At 36.1% G+C, this 19,055-nt stretch overlaps 1 long non-coding RNA gene across 1 annotated transcript in view; it reads right to left on the bottom strand.

The window, feature by feature from the left end:
- The window catches only part of LOC139696788 (uncharacterized), a 589,762-nt gene that overhangs the window by 429,447 nt on the left and 141,260 nt on the right, over window positions 1-19,055 (bottom strand). Inside the window, exon 2 of the long non-coding RNA XR_011702660.1 lies at window positions 3,553-3,608. This is a non-coding gene — a long non-coding RNA (uncharacterized lncRNA). The remainder of the gene's footprint in view (window positions 1-3,552; window positions 3,609-19,055) is intronic.

Here is a 19,055-nt window from a genome sequence, read left to right as displayed (position 1 = left end):
TCGCTAGCGATTTATTTGCCAACCTCAAAGATCCTTGCATGTAAATAAGAATTGCTAATAGAATGCCCCCCCCCCCTCGCTTTTATTATTTAATATGGCGGGGAAATGATGAAATCAGTGAACGAAGCGCATGAGTGCCTGCCTATCATGTGGCGTAACTCTTCAAAAGTGGCCAATTCTAAAACTCAGGGTTCAGGTTAGCGTGATTTCTGGAGTCGTGCCTGTCCATGCTGTTCTGTTTTTCTTTGTGCAAGAGCCTTCTATGGAAACTACAGCGTGGGAGGGGGACCTTACTGCCAACAGCTGTTAATTTGACATAACATATGGTTTATTCCCCATATCTAATCAACTTATGGTTGCGGTTTTTGCATGTACGTATACCATCGTTGCCATTTTATACCGATCTATTAAGCGCACTCCTGATCAGCTTCCATGTTTGAGAGCTGTGTTTTCAGTAAGAATCGATATTTTTAAAGTTTCCTTTCTGAGGTGATTTCATAATTTATTCAAAAATCACGTTAAATGCTATTCCTTTGAGAGTATTTGTGCTCCATTACTGGATCCAAATCTTAACCACACGACTAGTAGATGATTACAACATTGCGATTAAGACTTCAATAAAAATGCAGTTCACTACTTTGTGATGACTATTATTCACTACTAAAATCTGTTCAAAATAATTTATGTACCTTATTTTGAAATGTTCTCAGTATTAACATCATTACCATGGCAAAAAAGTGGATTTGAATGGCAACTGATCATAATGTCTGCAGCGGTAAAAAAATGTGTAAAAAGGAACCACTGATACAGAGGTATTCCAAAACATTTATTTGCACATATTTGAATGATGGTTTCTTGGTGTGTATATACTTCAGTATACCAGTACTTTAGTATACCAATAGTAATTTCAACAAAGAATATGTAGTACTGTGATGCTATCAAAGTATTTCTTTGAGTAAAAAATTTAATTTAAAGTATTTTCATTATTCAAATTAAAATGCTTTGTAACCAAACATATTTCTAATGGAGAGGCCAACAATAGGTATGAAGAAGTAAAATGAAATAATTCACCACTTTCCTTATGCTATTATCATGAGTGTTATAATTTAGGAAAACGGTATCGTAAATGTCCATGGTAATACATTCATTTTGGAAAGCTCATTCAATTGGGGATGTATTTATTCATGAAAAGATAGTCTCTTGGCAACGGTCCTCGTGACTATATAAACTGATTCAGACTTATAAGCAGCATGAGAAAATGGGAGTGGAAGCAGTAATTCCCTTCATCTATATCCATCTATCCGTTCTTTGTTGTGCCTATTTATTGATCTGAAAATAATGGGATAAAAATTAATGGAAACTTCTTATTTTAAAATTCTTTTTCCTCTTTACCATGACGTTCTCTCAGCTTTTTTTCATCGCTGGCGGCGCCGGTGTATTTGTTTGTTTTATTCTGCCGTTGGTTGATTCCTGTGTCGGATATGGGGTGGGATTCAAAGCGAGTTTTTTCCAAGCGGTCACTCAACGTCCACCATAAGAACAAAACAAGGTCGTTGGGAAGACCAGTCAGAGGGAACTAGGTCATTGTAAATACAGGGCTATCGCTATCTTTGGCAAACAAAAAATCTGACTGCTACGACAGCTACAATCTCTCTAGCTGAAGTACAACTTGTTAGTTTAATCTTTATTTGCGAAACGAGTCTCCATCGTTTGTTGAAATTTGGAGAAAAAGCACACGGTTTTAATCAATCCCCATTCCTATTTCGGCGCGGCGTCTCCCTCTTTAATTCCTCTCGAAATTCGACGGATTCGCGGATGGCTGATGTGTGAGTACCCTTGTTTTGCTACCAGATTCCAACTAACGTTAGTGTTTAATGTATTTCAGGAAGAGTAATAAAGCAAGCAAGAGTCATGTATGGCCCTTCAGACAAAATGTGAAAGGGGTTCCTCAATAAAAGATATCATAGGAGTACTAAATATGCCGAAAGAAACACTCCGCAGTCGGATTAATAGCGCGTTATTTGTTTTTCCCTATACATAGACAATTGGGGTTGTAGGTTCCACACAAGGGTATCTATTACTCTATAATCCATGACGGAGGTCAGTTTCAAAACCTAACTTTCGGCTTTGCCGTTAATCGCGTTCCCCACGAGACTAACGGGCTCTTCAATCCACCTTACTTCCCCGAAGTACGGGAAAATTACTGATAAAACGTACAGAAGCATTGCTATTCCCTAGCAATTAGTCAGTTGTTAGCGGGTTCGAGTTGCACGACTCTTGAAGAGAAGATTTCTGGGATCAAGCTGTAATATTTGTGGTCACAATATATTTTTGATCAAATATAGGTAATAATTAATTATTATATTCATTCTTTAACATGTAACTCTAAATATATAATAAATCCAAGCACCTTTTGAAGGTGTCTGTCCCTGGGACACCCTGAATATTCTATGTTCCTTTATGTAGCTAACGTGGGATAAAGAATAGGGTTGGTGAAAGTTGGGAGTATGTACCTATACATCAAATCTATTTGCCCTAACCTCTACATTCTCTCTCATAAACCGCAAGGTTGGCGAGGGTGAGAACTGAATCTGCATTTTTTTGCACTAGATGATGACCTTGTGGTTAAAAATACTTGAGCTTTTGATTAAATAGAGGAAAAAATAAACGTTTCCTCGTTTCATGCAGACTGAAAAGACCTTATCAACTCGGCGCTTGTATTAACTCCTCTTTCTTTGTGTCACTGTTTCCTTAAATGAATTTTTAGCTAGCTCTTTGGCTGTAGCAATTAATGGTTTTCCTGTAGGTTAGACAAATTCTATTTCTGACTTTGAAAAAACCTCGCAGCAAATATAGAGTTACAGGTGAACATTGGTGAACTCTATTATAATTTAACTTATCTCCTGATGGAATATAATGCTGATTTGTATATTATCAATGTTTCCTCTAAAAGATATATTCAACAAGCAACGGAAAATTATTCCATGAGAATTCCTTGAAAAAGGTTTTTTTGGAAGATGTAAGCTGCCAAACCGAAGGTAAAAATGTCTGGAAAATTCCTGGCGCCCTATGGATGAAATGACGGGTCTATGAATCAAGCTGAAGCACGCCAAATGAAGAATGACAAGGAGAATCTGGCGTTTTACCCTTTTCCAGCTGTCATATTTTCATTTTTATTTAAACGAAACGAAGTAATTGATTGATTTCAAAATGCCGCAGCATATTTCTAAACTCACCGACTTGTACTCAAGCAATCTACCTGCATTTCCATATGATACGTCCTAAGTGAGTGACTTCTTAGATATGAGGTTTGGAATGAAAGAACTTTGTGCGTGCTTAGTGGAGAAAAAATTTCACACACATTAGTGGCCGCATGATCGCATTCACACTCATTCATTCAACGTAAAAGTGTATTTTATGGTTCTGAGCCACTTCAGAAAAAATCATTTAAGTATTTCATTGAGATTAATGAGTTGTATCCATTCAGAGTTTGTGTACACCTGCCAACATTTATAGGAAATAATTATATTTTAGTATTTTTTGTTTACTCACCTGAGCTTAAGCGAGAAGTTGACCTTTTGCGCCCCCGCAGACAGAATTCACCAAAACTGCAAAGAAAATATATAAAATGTTATGCTTCGTGCTAATGGTGGTCATCTGAGTTACATACATTTTTTCATAGGACGTAGGAGGATTAGCAAAGTGACAAGTACGTGACACTACGGTATTTGAGGGTCTACTCAACGACCTATATAGGGCTGCATAAATCCAAGAATGGTTCTAAATCGCAAATTATTTTATTTAGACTGTAATAATGGTAAAATTCTAGTAAAATATTCTTTGTTATCAAATTTTTGGTCATTGAATATTGTAAAAAATTATTTTTTTAACAAAATTTCTGAGAAATTTTTATGCCAATAATTTCGAACGTGTTTCGTCTGTCTTTTCTTAGTAAATAGTACGTAATTTTTTTCTAAATAATATAAGTTTTCAAACAATTTTTCTCCCCCGAGTACAAAAATTGGAATCATAAATGACAGGAAACATAAGGCTCGCAGTTCAGGTTTTGCCAAATGTTCACCTTAATAATAAAGGAAAGAATCACAAGTACCAGTAGAGCATCAAAGGTGCTTTGTGATTAATAAGGCAGATTTGAGATTTGCGTCAAAGCGTTCTTCAAATACGTACTCTAGGCGTCGAACAGAATAAACCTGCGATGAATGAACAGCTCTCGAGTAGTGGAGTCTCCAATCCATTGTCTGTAAAGCTGCAGCTGGTGAACTACGTCAAATCGAGGAGGATGCTTTTTGAAATCCAGTCCAAGTATGAAGTACAATACTTATATTGGCATTGTGTTTCAGTGCTTCATCAGCCTTGCAGCAAACCTCGTGTGCACATATTAAACCAGTTCTTTTAACACCCCAAAATTCCGGACGAGACGTCAGTTTGCACCTAAATAATCCCGAATTAGTTTCACATTTATCTATTCGCAACATTTTTCTGTTTTTTATATTTTTGTTACTAAAAGTTTATTTTGTCTACTTTATTGTAAGTTAAATACTGTTAGTATCCAATCAACCGTGATAGTATTGTTCTGTAACATAAAATTCCAGTTCTGTTCAGCATAAACCTACAGTAATGTTCATTCATTTAAGAACCTAAAGCGTGATTCACTTTCGGTAACAGACGGTTGATAATGCACATACACAACTTACACTTCAAGATAAATTCAAATATTCGGTGATTTATCGTTCTCATAATTTTAGCACCACATTATATTGGTTGGCGAGACCACCACGAGAAGTTAAGAAAAATTGACAGCCGAACAGAGGGATATAAATAATCCTTGTTTCCTCACTCAATTCGTGACCACAACAGTATAGATCATCAGGAATGGCAATTTGAACTAGCCTAAAATAAAATAATACCGTATGCCAATAATTATCGATTAGTACACTGACGGATGGTGGATGACCTAACACCCAATTCTCTAATTCACGGCTATCTCAGTCCAAATTCTACTATTCGTAGCGCGGCTAAATTTCTAAGATATCGGCAAAGAAATTGCCTGAGATTAAAAAGTTCTAATTTTGTAAATAAAAATTCGGTGACCTTAGGCTGCTCCTTAAGAGTGTATTGAAGTCTCACTACTAACTAGGAAACAAAAAACTCGTCGGTAAAAACATTCGTGCGCAATAATTATTTTTACTTGAAATATACTTCTTTGTGGAAACAATTTGGTTATTGGATGATCCAATAGCTTTAATTATATTAAAATACAGAATGGCGAATCAATACCTGCACAACATTCATACCGAGAATCGGTTTCAAACACGCTACCTTTATCTGCCCAGCGAGATCTCCATGCACATTTTAAAATGGGCGTTGTGGTGGGCGTGCAATTTTTGCATGAGATAATATCGACAGAATTTTTTATTCTAGTCCATAAAGTAAAAAAGAATTATATACTCAGGTAATAGCTGAAAAAATAAGAACCTAGATGTATTATTCTGATATCTTTGTCTTGTAAAAGGTTGAAATAAACCAAGACTAAAGTTTTGGTATTTTTATTATGTTAGAGAGTTAAGTGGCCCCCACAGCAAATGGGGAAATAACAAATCGGTAAATGGTCTAAACTCTCATCTGTTACGATTGCACTATAATTTTTACCAATGATATATTAGGATATTATATAGGATATATTTTTCTAATGTAATATACATTCCTGTATATTAACTTCTGAAAGTCAAAATTCTATTTTATCGAGGACGTCTGCGTGTAATATACGTAATTATTACATTCATGTAAAAGCTAACGTTGTTTTTTTCAAATAAAAAATTAAATATAAAAATTTTCCTCCGATGCTATTTAGGTAATTCTCACAATTTTTAGCTTACCATCTTTGTGTACGATTTCTTGATTCTTTACCTCTTCAGATGTCTAACTATCCAAGTCTCTCATTTTTTATTAGGAATCAGCAAACTAGCAAACTATACAAATAGTCACTGCTTCAGTATTTGTGTAAATATTAATCTTGGAAAGCACTTATTGTTTGAGTTAGATTATTTAAAGTACGTCGTACGTAGGTTTACCGAAAACATCCTTAATTCGACTGGAAAAATAAATAGGGGTAATTTCCCACTTCATTTGTATTGCGGATTTATTTTCTCTTTAACATTTTTACTACCTAGTCCCGCTTTTTGTTTGTAAAATATCAACCATAGGTTATACCAATTAATATTTTTTTAATACTTCCCCATCTCTTGCCCACTGAAATCTAGTAATACATATCTCGATACATTTTCAGGATAAAGCAAATGAGAATGAAGTAGGCATCTGAAAATTTTAATTCTCACCCTTTTTTTTTGACACTTTTATTTATACTTCTCATCCAGGTACTTTTTCGTCTGCACTTTCGAAGTACGGATTTCCGAACGGTGGAACCAGCTCATGAAGGAAATACTTCGACGTCTGCCGCAACCTGAGGCAAGGGAGTGCAGGTAGGTAGTTCTTTGTTTTGATAATTGAGCGGGTACGATCGAATTCCGTTTGAATAAATTATGAAGAAGAATTCTAGGGCGCGCGATGTATCGAGTGGCCTTCGTATGGACAGCAAAGACGGTAGTATCAACGAAAATCGATTCCGCTTGCGATCGATAGCGTGGAAGAATCGCTTGTCTTATTCAGTATCCTCTTTGCCTTACTCTCTGACCGAGAAAGATAACGGTCCTCTCTTATGTAACCACCCGTAACTAGTTGTAGTTGAGGCTCGTTAGAAGGTGCCAGCGTGTTTAAGAAAGCAACAAATAAGGAGGACAAAAGTTAGATTTACTTTAAAAAGAAAATTTTAAAAGACCCTATAGGCATTTAATTGTTCAGCATTTTCAAATCATAGAGTAATATCTGTCATGCTGTACTCATTAATACGTCAACAATTGCGTTGATCTATATCCGTAAATGTAAAATTCCTCATAATTAAAAACCGTTAGATCAGAAATTCATACTTTAACTGTATTAAAAACATAGAAACAATTTACTTAGTTCAACAAAAATATCAATGGAGTTGGTTTGGATTCAACACATTCACAAAGTTTTCAGACATGAAAGCAGACTAAGAATCTATGAAATCAGATGACTTCCGTGAACAATTTTTTATAATAATCCTCGAAATGTGTCCACCAAAAGAAGGAAATTAATTATCCAAGTGATAAAAATGTATCTATTAAATGAAATGCAATTATGTCATTTTATCTTATTGAAAAAATAAATTTCGTATATATTTTTCATTAGTTTACTGAATTTAACGGGGATTAATTAGCTATTAGATAGAAAAAAGCAACAAATGCAGGAAAATATCTTATATGTGATGCATGTCTATCACGAATGTCTCAAGACTATCTACCATGTTGGTGTAAATATTCGGTTATTAACACGTTTTCCACTGGAAATTTCATTTCCCTAAATACATGGAAAAATATTTGGCGTTAAACAAGAGAAGTGAACTGATTCCGTGTAATTTAATAGATGTAAAGAATTAACTTTTTCTTGCGGCCTGAAATAATAGCAAGCTTATCTCTGAAGTAGTTAGATTAGCGCTGCATTTTGCAAGGGTTAAATAAATGTAAAATTACACCACAGCAATCTAGCGTTTAGCGATTTTGCATCTGAAGCGAGTCTCAAGTAATTGGAATTGATTAATTGTATCTGATATATTGCTCTCAAAGTAGTAGGCATGATGGCCCGAAATAATGTACTTGTTTGAAATTATCTCGCTATTCCAAAAAGGTAATTTGTTGGATATTACAGAGGACATTTGTTCATTTTCCTGACAAAAGCGTTAAAAAAATCTCTCTATGAAATTTCTCTACGCTTGAAGTTATTACGACTTTTTTTTATTTTTATTAATTTGAAGACACGAAGTTAATATCAACTTATGACATAGGAGGTACAAAGCCGGCCGGCCGGGTGTCTTGTGAGAACTGCGGCACGTTGGATAACACAAGCGTCGTTGGTTCGAGTATTACCATAGGCGTTGCTTAATACGTAACCTCTTGGATATTGGTAGCTGGGAAACCTCATGGAAAGTCAGTGTTATACCGGAGCACCCTATGTCAGCGGAGCAGTAGACGCATTGTTACCAGTGCCTTATCAAGATTGATTAGGCGGGGCACCGGTAAATTGGCATCGGCCTATGCTGTCGCCCACTATAACTAATATACAGAACGGATCTTGCGTTGGTATAGCGCTGAAATAAAATTTTTCCGAAGATGAATACTGCCCTTTACAAGTTAAAAATAAGCTTTTTAAAAATATTTTTTTCCTAAAGCTTAACACACAAAATATACGTTTATTTAAAACAAAAATGATTTATGAAAATTATTTATCTATGAATTTGTAGATTTTGCGCAGAAACGTTACAGGGTACAACTTACTTCTTGCCCTTCATATTTCTTTAAAGAGCTACTTCTGTTTAAAATGGTTCATAATTAATAATGCCTATCGGAGCGGATATATAGTAGGTACTTCTGTCCACGTTTGTTAACTTGAAAATGCAAATTGTAATTTATATTAGCTGCAATAAATTAGCAATTATGTTTTAAGTAAAAAGATCTCTCATTTAACGTCACCATACTATAATTTTTCATAATAGTATATCCCTGACCTCGAAGAAATTTCATAGATTTAGTTTTAACCCTTACATGTTAGTCGATTTGAATAGTCCTTCTTTGCTAGTTACCTCAGGAAAAGTATTACTTGTGTAGTCAAGTTTGACGGTTGGAAATATTTAGTATTTAATATAGGATGTTTGTGTAATCATGTGCATTTCTACTTATTATTGATAGAATCACGACCGATATTCGAAGAGAATTGGGATGCCGTGAGATGATGATAGATATATATTATTCCTTTTTTTATTTATGGAGCAAACTGAATGAGAAACGGCCGACACTTAGTGGCCACTACGAAATCCAAGGCCTGTTAAATTGTGAATTCACCGCATAAACGTAATGCTTATACAACGTTCATTATTCAGATTTCCTTGGATCTCTAATGCTGTTAGTTGCTATGCGGAATTCCCTGGTTTCAAAAAGCTCCTCCACCACCAATATCCATGAATTATTGCAGAGCATAATCGACCGATGCGTTTCCCGATTCTTTTTTGAAAGCCACTTCATATTTTCATATTTGCCAATGATGAAACTATTAATTAGAAATGGAATATATATGTTGCAGTTAATATGCTAACTAACTGACTATGTGTACTTCTTTTTTATAATTCTAATTCTTCGCAAAAGCCCTATTCATTTCCCTAACATACTACCTGTATGTTTACTGTTTTTTTTCAAATTTCAGTCATTTATAATCTCAGGCATCAGGAGATCATGTCAAAATAATTTTTGCACACCATACACTTGATAACCGTTTTAATTTATACCATGTAATACTTTCAGATAAGAGTAATTTTTTTCGCCCTGTTTCTTTTATAAGTTTAATATTTGTCCTTAAATTTAGAAATGTGCACTAAATCCTAAGACGGGCAAGGAACCCATTTTAGATGATACGATGCATCGATATCTTTAATTTGCAAAACAGCTCTTGAAAAATAAATATTTGATCGTTTTATAATTTTTATTACTTAAGGAGCTCTTACATAAAATTCTTGGCGGGTTGTAAACTGGCAGTTTTGCCAATATTTATTAGTTTATACCATCCATCAAACGACAGAAATCAAAGTAAATTACCATCGAATAGTTTGTGAATTAATTCATAACTTTTGAATACGGTCACCAGTATGTTAGAAGTTATTGATTTAATGTAAATAACATGAACGAAGAAATGGGATTGGTAGGAATGAATTTATCAAGGGCATGGATAGATCATCGCTGCCCTTAATAAAGATTATCATAGTGAAAAAATACAGGGGGTTCAAAATGACGCTCTATAAATTAATATTTGTTGGTCACCTCTCTAAAAAAACTTTCCTCGTCGAATCTAAAGCTGTTTATATTTATCTTCGAGTCTATTCTGAGCTCTAATCATTGTCATTGTGACCATTAATCGCAGGAAACCTAAGCATAGTATTGTTACGATAGTAATTCTTATAAATCATGTCGATACTGACGGCTAATAAATCAATAAAATCCCGATAAAGTTGCCGTCACGATTTCCATGAGCTCATCCTCACCCCCACATGATCAGGGAAATACTGAGGCTCGCGGCCATTGATGAAGAGTTAAAACTGGATAACAGTTAAGGAAATATTTCATAGGTGTGAGATATTTTTCCCATTGTAAACAATATGATCTTAATTTTAAAAAAACGAGCATCCTGCAAAATCGAAACATTCCATTATAATAGGGAGATATTTTTTTTTAGATAAACGGGATTTGGTTTTAAATCTGCCACTTATGTCGACGGTTTGGTTTCTCTAAAAAAATGACAGACAATCGCTAAGTAAATGAATCCTCAAACGCGCTCACAAACACATTAAAAAGCTTTATAACGCTAGCTGCCTACATCAATGGGTAAGTTTTTTAAAGATGAATCCATTCATGATATTGGTAGTTTGCTTTGAAAAACTAATTGTTTGAAATGTTGGTGAAAAGGAAATGCAATGGCACATACATATAGGATCATAGCTTTAATGCTGCTTTCTGTTCCGTATTCAAGTGCTTAGTTAATTCGATCGTCAGGAAATTTAAGCACCGTACATAAATCGAATATTTATTTGAAGTAGACAAGGAATGATTCCTCTCATCTCCGCCTTCTTAAGCGCAACATATAAATGGTTTTGTAACGTTCGTCTGTCCTCCTCCTACTGCTAAACATTCATCACGTCGTCTATGCTCCGTTTGTCCACTCATAGAGTATTTGGCCTCCCTCGTCCAACTAGGCCCCTTGCTCACCACACCCTCTCTTGCCCTCTTCCTCGGCCTCTTCGTCATTTCCTCTCCCTGCTCTTCCCTCTTCATCCACCACACTCCCACCCCACCTCTCCACCACACCCCCCCCTTTCAAACTAAGTTCCATTAGGCGGCGATAGATGGAGTGTCAGGTGACGTAAATGCGACTCCGACCAATCCCTTTTGAGAACGCGTCGCTCGCTCTTCCTCTCTCTCTCTCTTTGAAATTCATCACGTGATCTGAGGGCGCGATGCAGATTTCAGTGCTGCTTTAGTGACCTTGATATCGTCTGGCCAGTTGGGATGCCTGGGTATAAGGAGTCTTCGGGGAGTTGGTATATGGGGGGGTCATACAACAAGCGCAGCGGCCCGATTTGAGGGGTGGGCGCAAGAAAGCTGCAAGAAAGTGGAGGGAGTGTATTTCTTCTTCCAAAAAAGGTGACCCTTTGGATGAATGATTTATTTCTCACGCGTGAGTCAACAGGCCTCATGACTCCACGCCCACAGTTTGGGCCCTGCGTGTCTCATGAGGCCTTTGCGCTAGCGTGCAAGGTTTTTTACGCAGACAGTTGAGCGTTCCTACGATGGTAGGATCATAAAAATTCTCTCAACGGGAGCCTCTATATCGTTCAAATCGTTTTACAATCACTGAAAGTGTGACTTTTGCTTTTTTCGCGATCTTAAATTACCCCATATAATCAAAAACTTGTTACTAAAACTATCTTCTGGAATAAATTTAGTATCGCGGTCCGAGTTGCAGGCTATGATATTCGAGTATATTTAGATATTTTATATCACCCACCGTTCACGGCGTAGTTCAGAGTGAGATAAAATTTTCACAGTGGTAGTAGCCATAATGCGTATCGGGGGAGCGTGTGTTAACATCGTTTCATCGCTAGCATCAGCAATCTGTGGGTTGATTGCAAGGCAGCTCTTTTCTCCGCTAACCCTCACCAATATCTCCTTCTATTGCTTCATTTGTCCATTATTGCCGTTTACATTGACAACCATTGAATCTCATCGTTAATCAGATTGTGATTGATAATCGATTCCCAGAACAATAAGCTTGAAGAAGCTTTTCCCAAACGACTAATCAGTCGTTTCAGGTTGCCGACGAATTTTACACCTAACCGCTTTCTGGCGTCGTCAATACCAAGCAAGTTAGAAATTTCCGTTGGGTATATAGCCAATATACATTGGACATTTAAAATGAAACCAATTAATCTGCACGCTGAATTGTGTTAGTGAATATCTCCTATAAATTATTGATTTAATCTCCAAATATACTGTAAGCCACCACAGAGGGGTGCGGCAAGGGGGATGAGAGCACCACGATATTTTATTTAAAAATTCCTTATTGGCCATATTGGTTTACATTTCATCCACTATAGAATGCGGTGGATACTTAAGCTGTGAAATTCAGAAGCTTCTTTCTTAAAGGAGAAGGACATTACATTTTCACGATGGAATCATTAATTTTACCAAACTTCTAACTTCACATCTCCTTCACTTTTTAAAACTTATATATATATATATATATATATATATATATATATATATATATATATATATATATATATATATATATATGTATCTACATCTTTATTCGAAGATATTTTATAAAAATATATGTACACACACACATATATATGTTTATATAATATATAAAAATATATGTGTGGTCTGAAATATAATATATGGGTGGTCTGAAAAGTTTCCGACCTAACAAAGATACAAGACATTTCTTCTGAAATTTTCGAGGTCGGAAACTTTTCAGACCACCCATATATAAATATATATGGATATATGTGTGTGTGTGTGTGTATAAATATATGTATATATAAGCATCGTTTATTTCTGAAAAGTCATTGTTGCAGCATGTGTCATGCATCCTTAATTTATCTTCCATCCTTTTATCTTTCCTCACTTTTTTGGATATCTCCATCATTTGTTTCCAAACCTGTGAATAGTAATAGTCGTTCCCTTTGGAAAGTTCAATTATTAAGTAATGAAAGTCAAATATTTTTATTACCCTTCATGTAACGTTTTTTTATGACTTGCAATATTTTAATCACGCGCGTGCAACCTTTTCAATTCCTCCTTTCAAAATATTCGCTGTCATTTTGGCTAAGATGTTGTCCAAAATCATAAAGTTCTGCAGCTAAAACTAGGTATCTCAGTGGAATCGTGGAAATCATTTTCCATCCGATGAGTTTTCCCGAGTCGCTGAAATCCTTGACAAACTTAATTCGGTCCGAGCCGAAGGCCACGCCGTTAGCTCACTTATTATCCTAATCCCCACTTTAATATCTCGAACGTTATTCCGCCGCTTAGAGGGTAGGGGACGATGAAGTCTTTCCCGCTCTGCTGCTGCAGCTACTGCTTTGCTCTCTTTACGCCGCGAGAGCGGCACATCGCGGTAATTGAGAGCCGGGTAACGACACAGGCCGTTTGAAAACGCCATTTTCCGAGATAAGGAATGAAAAATCACTCATAAATCAATCCACACCAGAGAATGGGCCGGAGGGAGGGTGGAATTTCGTGCTCTTTTTTCCGTTGCCTTCCGGAGCGCCCTGGCTACGGGCGTCCTTTTTTTTATCCTTCCGGTATTGAGGGAGCAGGATGGGGGGGTATGTGTTCGAGTGAGGAAAAGGGAGTGAGGGGTAAAAGGAGGAGCGCTGAAGATGGGAAAGGCCTTGGGACGAGTATTTATGAAACGAAGGGATGAAGATGATTGGGAATGGCAGGGGTTATAAACAGAAAAAGTGGAGGGCGTAATGATTCGGAGAATGAGCATCGAGAGAATTGGAGCCCTGGGCGTTTTAATCCTAAAGAAAATGATGAACGCACGGAGATGCCTCCGTTTTGAAATCTAGCGTACATTTTAATGTTTAAATGATGGATTCTTCATGCTTTTCTTATTTTTCTTTTGCTGATATGAGTACGAGAATACTTAATTTTTTTTTAATTTTCCTCAAGATTATTATTTTTTCAGGAAAACGGGTGATGTTTAATAAGAGTTTGGAGGAATTTTGTGCTAAAATTTTTATACTATATTAAAAGTTTTAGTAGAAGTTTTTAAAGATCGTGAATTTACACCGGAAGAAAATACGTGTAGCTGGCAAGAAAAATTCAGGGAGACGTAGGACCATGATTGGCCACGTTTACAGTGTAGAGCTCCTCTGGAAGGATGATTTATAGGAGCTAAATGTATGATTTATAACGTGTACGGTAAAACGCAAACTACAGGCAATGCAGTCGCCTAGTACAGTGTTCCGCAAGAAGGAGAGGATAATAAAGAGAGGAAGACCGATCATATTTGCATATCTAGAGATAAGATGCAATATTTTATGAAAATATCAAAATACGTTTAACACAATATCTTGTACGTAAATACATTTTTATGACTACACTAGGAAATAAAATTATGTTTTCATATATATAGTTCACTCCTCTTTCGCGTTAAACTGATTCTAAAAATAGGTTTACTTAAATGAATAAAGAAATATAGCGTGCAAATATATAAATAAATTTTCTTCGACTCGATGGAAATTTTATGGAAATTAAATTGCAACCATCATTTCTAAATTACCTTGGAAGGTAAGTTCTTCAAAATTATCACAAACATGACGAGGGATCGAACTTCATAATATTTTTTTTATATTTTAAATTTTTTTAGGAAAAACCAGTCACCATGCTATTATAAGTAAAATAAAAGAAACAATAATAGGTAAAAATAAACCAGTCATCATCCAATAGATAAGATTCTGCAATGCAACGAAACGTTGGTATAACTATTATTAATTCCACGGTTATCCCGATGAAACTTAAATAATGCTCCAAATATTTACTTGTCAAATTGTCCCCTGCATACAGAATGTGAAATTGAATATCTTGCATATAAATCCATTCCAGCAAACAAATAACCAAGTGACTGCAGATACGTCCATTAATGGTGCGATATATACTTTTTCTGTCTCGTGGTTCGAAGAATGCAGTTTTTCATTCTAGATATTTGCGTTGTCAATTCAACTGAAATGGGTGCTATTTAAGGAATTATCGCGTGAGTGTTATAAGAATTTGAATAGCCTCAAATATACAGTTTCTTGTGATTGTGGCGTATGTAAATCTGTAGCTTTAAATCCTCATAGTTTTCATGAATTTTATGTCAGCATAACCACAGATTATTATTTTATAAATCTCGTTGCAATTAGACAATTCTCCTCGTGCCAACGGTCAAGTCTAGTCAACGGTCACTCTTACAACGCACATACACACATGCATACACAAGAAGAACAGATATGAGACAAAATGCTGTATTTGTTATTATGTAAAAAAAGTATTTTTTTATTTGTTTTTTGCGTTCTGATTTTTATTTTAAAACTGTGGTCGTTTATTCCAAGTTTTGTTTTCCGTTCTCTTTCCAGAATCATTCCAATGCTTCGTCATTTTTAACAATTTTATGCATCGCGCCTAACCTATTCCTTTTCCTTCTATTTTTCAAACTCTCCCATTTCAGTATATCCAACATTTCCATAAAGATTTTAAGACATAGAATATATCTATCGGTAGGTTATGTTTTCCTTTTAAGATAACTTAAAATTATAACCATCCGTATTGATTATATTATCTATGAAAACCTATTTACTTATAAACTTGGGAAACTTTCTCAAAATTTTTTTCATAAATATTCATATCTTTACTGTTGGTGCTCTTCAAGGATTTATGTTTTACGTTGGAAATACAAAGTGTTTAGTTTTCACAATTATGCTCATAGCGAATTCCTAAGTTAAGTTAAATCCGCTATCCAAGAGTACATACAATTATTGTTCTTGCTATTTCCTAAACACAGAGTGTGTAAGCTTTTACTTCAAAGAGCTAATCTCCGCTGTGATCAAACCAAAGGTTGTTTGCGATTGGTGAGCGTCTAGCTCAACTCGAACTAATCCTTTTAGTCCATGAAATTTGTGCAGTCACGTCAGTGAAATGTGTGCTCCTTTGCTCTTGGGAGTGCTTGATTGCTTGAGCAGTGCCAATCAATCATTAGCCAACGCTGCTTTGTGTCGGGTATGCTCATATTGAACTCATTTTTCTGAATTGCCATATCACCGGGGCATGAGGTTTTGAAGAGCGAGTCAATAGAAGATGAAGTTCATGGATGTACATGTAACTTATGTAAAATATAGTTTTCTTTTTAATTTAAAAAACAGGAAATAAAATTCAAAGTCGTTGAGGACTTAAAATAAATAGCTGATAGACCAATCGTTAACATAAATATCAATTATCCAAATGCATTATTATCAACCGACGCAATTCTTTACGGCGTGCTTCATTGCGATTCATGTGCTGATTAGGGCACGAAGAAAAATGTGAGGAATGAGAATACTTAGCGCGTGGGTGAATGGTAGGACTGTGGATGTCTTAGTATTTTTTTTACCGAACATTGGATTTTTATATCCTTCATCAAATTCACCCATCAGCTAATCAGCTGATCACCATCGATATACTATCCAGAAAGGTAGCTATTTAAGATTATACATTCCGCTTCTGCGAGTCATAAGCAAAGTTAAAGAACAAAATATTACATATCATTATTATCATTCCAAATACAATATTTGCACCACGATATGCATTGTATTCCTGATGTTTCGAAATTAAAATGCGACATTACATGAACATCACAGAAAACTTACGAGTCACAGCTGTTACCAGACTCCATTGGCCGGCTGTTTGCGTTTACAGCTTGTAGGAATTTACTCGCATCAGGTAAAATATAAAGAGTGAATTTAATTCGCCCGCATTTTACCCACTCCTGCATTTTGTTTCATATATGTCCTTCATGTGAATTATAGCGATGCATCACGAAATCATTGTCGCCAAGCCATTTGCCTAATTGTAACAAAATGTAAATAATAATAGTGTTTAATAGTTATTGCTAACCATATAGCAAATTATTGGATAGCCTCCGTGTCAGTCGCAATCTGATTTCATTCGATGATTTGATCCAACATTTCTGCTTGATTCAAACTTTTCCTACCGCTGCAAACTGTGCTGATGTTAGTTTTCAATGTATACATGCAATTTGCCTTCATAGTAGAGTCGTTGAGGATTCGAGTCACTAAAAAGCGATCACCAGTGAGCCAAGACTCGCATGTGTATGAGGACTTTAAAAGTCAACTATCTACGCTGAGAGCGAGCTAAGCGTTAAGTGCGTGGGCTGTGCTTCAAGGGCGGGCATTTCCCGTGACCGGGCCGGGTCGCCCACGGACCTGCCGGAAGTGCGGCCAGCGGGACGGATAGCAATGCCCGTCGGTGCCCGGGGACTGAGAGGGAGTTCCCTCCGGGAGGCAGATGTGGCCGGTTGGGAGGAGGGATCGAGAGGAAGATGGAGAGGGTGAGAGGCGGGAGAGGAGGAATCGAGAGGGCGGGATGGGTGATGGCTCTTGAGAGGGCTTCCAGAGATGAATTGATAGCGCGACGTTATTCTGGCGACGTGCCTAATGGACGGTGCCTTGCGCACGGAGCCAGCGGACAGGAGGGTCCCGGGAGAGAGAGAGAGAGAGGTGGGGTAGATTGCCGCCTTTTCCAAGGGAGACAAAGAGGATTCTGGGGTAAAGGAAGGAGGAAGGGTTCTTCGAGGGTGAAGTCAAGGAGGAGATCGAGGGGGAGGTGTAAAGAGTCCGCTGAAGAGGAGGATTTAGCGTTTGTTAGGGCAGAGGGATGGATGTTCGTTAAGTGCCGCATCCCAATGGAGAGAAAGGTCATAAGAGTAAAGATGACGGGTGAGCTGCTTCCTTTCCTCTGAGTCACTCCATTTGGATGCCTCGATCAAGTTATGAATTCTTTTAATGATGTGGAGGAGACGCGGTAGATCCTTTCACTCGCGTTTTCCGAAGCGATTCACGATTTGAATATTTTTTTATTCCTACTCAATTTTTAACGCATAGAAGTGGCACCATTTCCATAATGATCGATGAACAGCTAGGGCAAATGAGAAAGCCAAGTCTGGTGTCCGTCAAGTTCAGTCCGTAATAATTGGACTAGTATTATTCACTTTCTTTCAGCTTTGAACTCTTTGATCGCCTACCATAAGAGTTTGCGGGTGGTCCATTTAAAGTGAAAGCGTTGCAATCGACTATTTTTCTACCTAATGCATCTCGGTTCATCGTCATTTTACACTTTGAAAGATATTTCCTATGAAAGTGGGAGGATGATTATTTTTAAGAGATTCCCACATTTTTACGTCCATAAAATATGATGGTATGTCAAATATTCATATAAAAAACTTCATTTATAAGCAACTTGGACCACTAATAGAAAAACGATAATTTCTGCAAAAACATAGATCATTAGATTGACGTTTCTTAGTCACTAAAATAATATAAAATTAATATTTTTACCACTATCTGAAGTGATTGATGGAGTCACCGTTTTCAATTAACGCAATGTACATATCAGAACTTTGAACATCTTGCAATATTATTTATTAAATCTGTCATTATGGTCCATTATCGAGGATATTATATAATTGTAAAAAAATGGATTGGGCGCTATTTCATATTTATGGATAATAGTAACAAAGAAAAAGACCTTTACACTCGCATATACTAAAATAATATAGTATTTTCGACAAAGATTACTGGTGAAATAATGTATGGTTCTGTAGCCAATTCTCCAAGTACCTTTTTATTTTGCTTTTTGGAAGACGCTACGAATTAATCAAACAAACTGCACTTTTTAACTCAAATGTAATATTCGTGTAGAAAAGTGCAAAGTTTTTTTCATTTAATATGTCATGAAATCCCGACAAATTATTTATTTGACGCTTCAATTCACTCACGTGTTGTCTCATGGAAGAGTTCCATTATAATAATAATAATAATAATAATACTTTATTCATTTTAAAAATGGTACAACCATATTAAATGTCGTCAATCATAATATTACTTAATATATAAACATAAGTTCTTAAATGTGATGAAGATTGTCACAAAAGAATTCATCCAATGAGTAAAGTGGGTGAGCAAGTAACCAGGTATATACCCTATTCTTGAAACTCTGGATACCATCTGATTTCAACTGAGTAGGCAGATAGTTATACAGTCGTATGTTCATATTGTGAAATGTGTTGTAAGTTGATGACAATCTACA

The sequence above is a fragment of the Hetaerina americana genome, unplaced genomic scaffold, assembly GCF_022747635.1.
Source record: "Hetaerina americana unplaced genomic scaffold, ioHetAmer1.1.p SCAF_7, whole genome shotgun sequence".
Taxonomy (NCBI): domain Eukaryota; kingdom Metazoa; phylum Arthropoda; class Insecta; order Odonata; family Calopterygidae; genus Hetaerina; species Hetaerina americana.
This window is presented reverse-complemented; position numbering and strand designations above follow the sequence as displayed.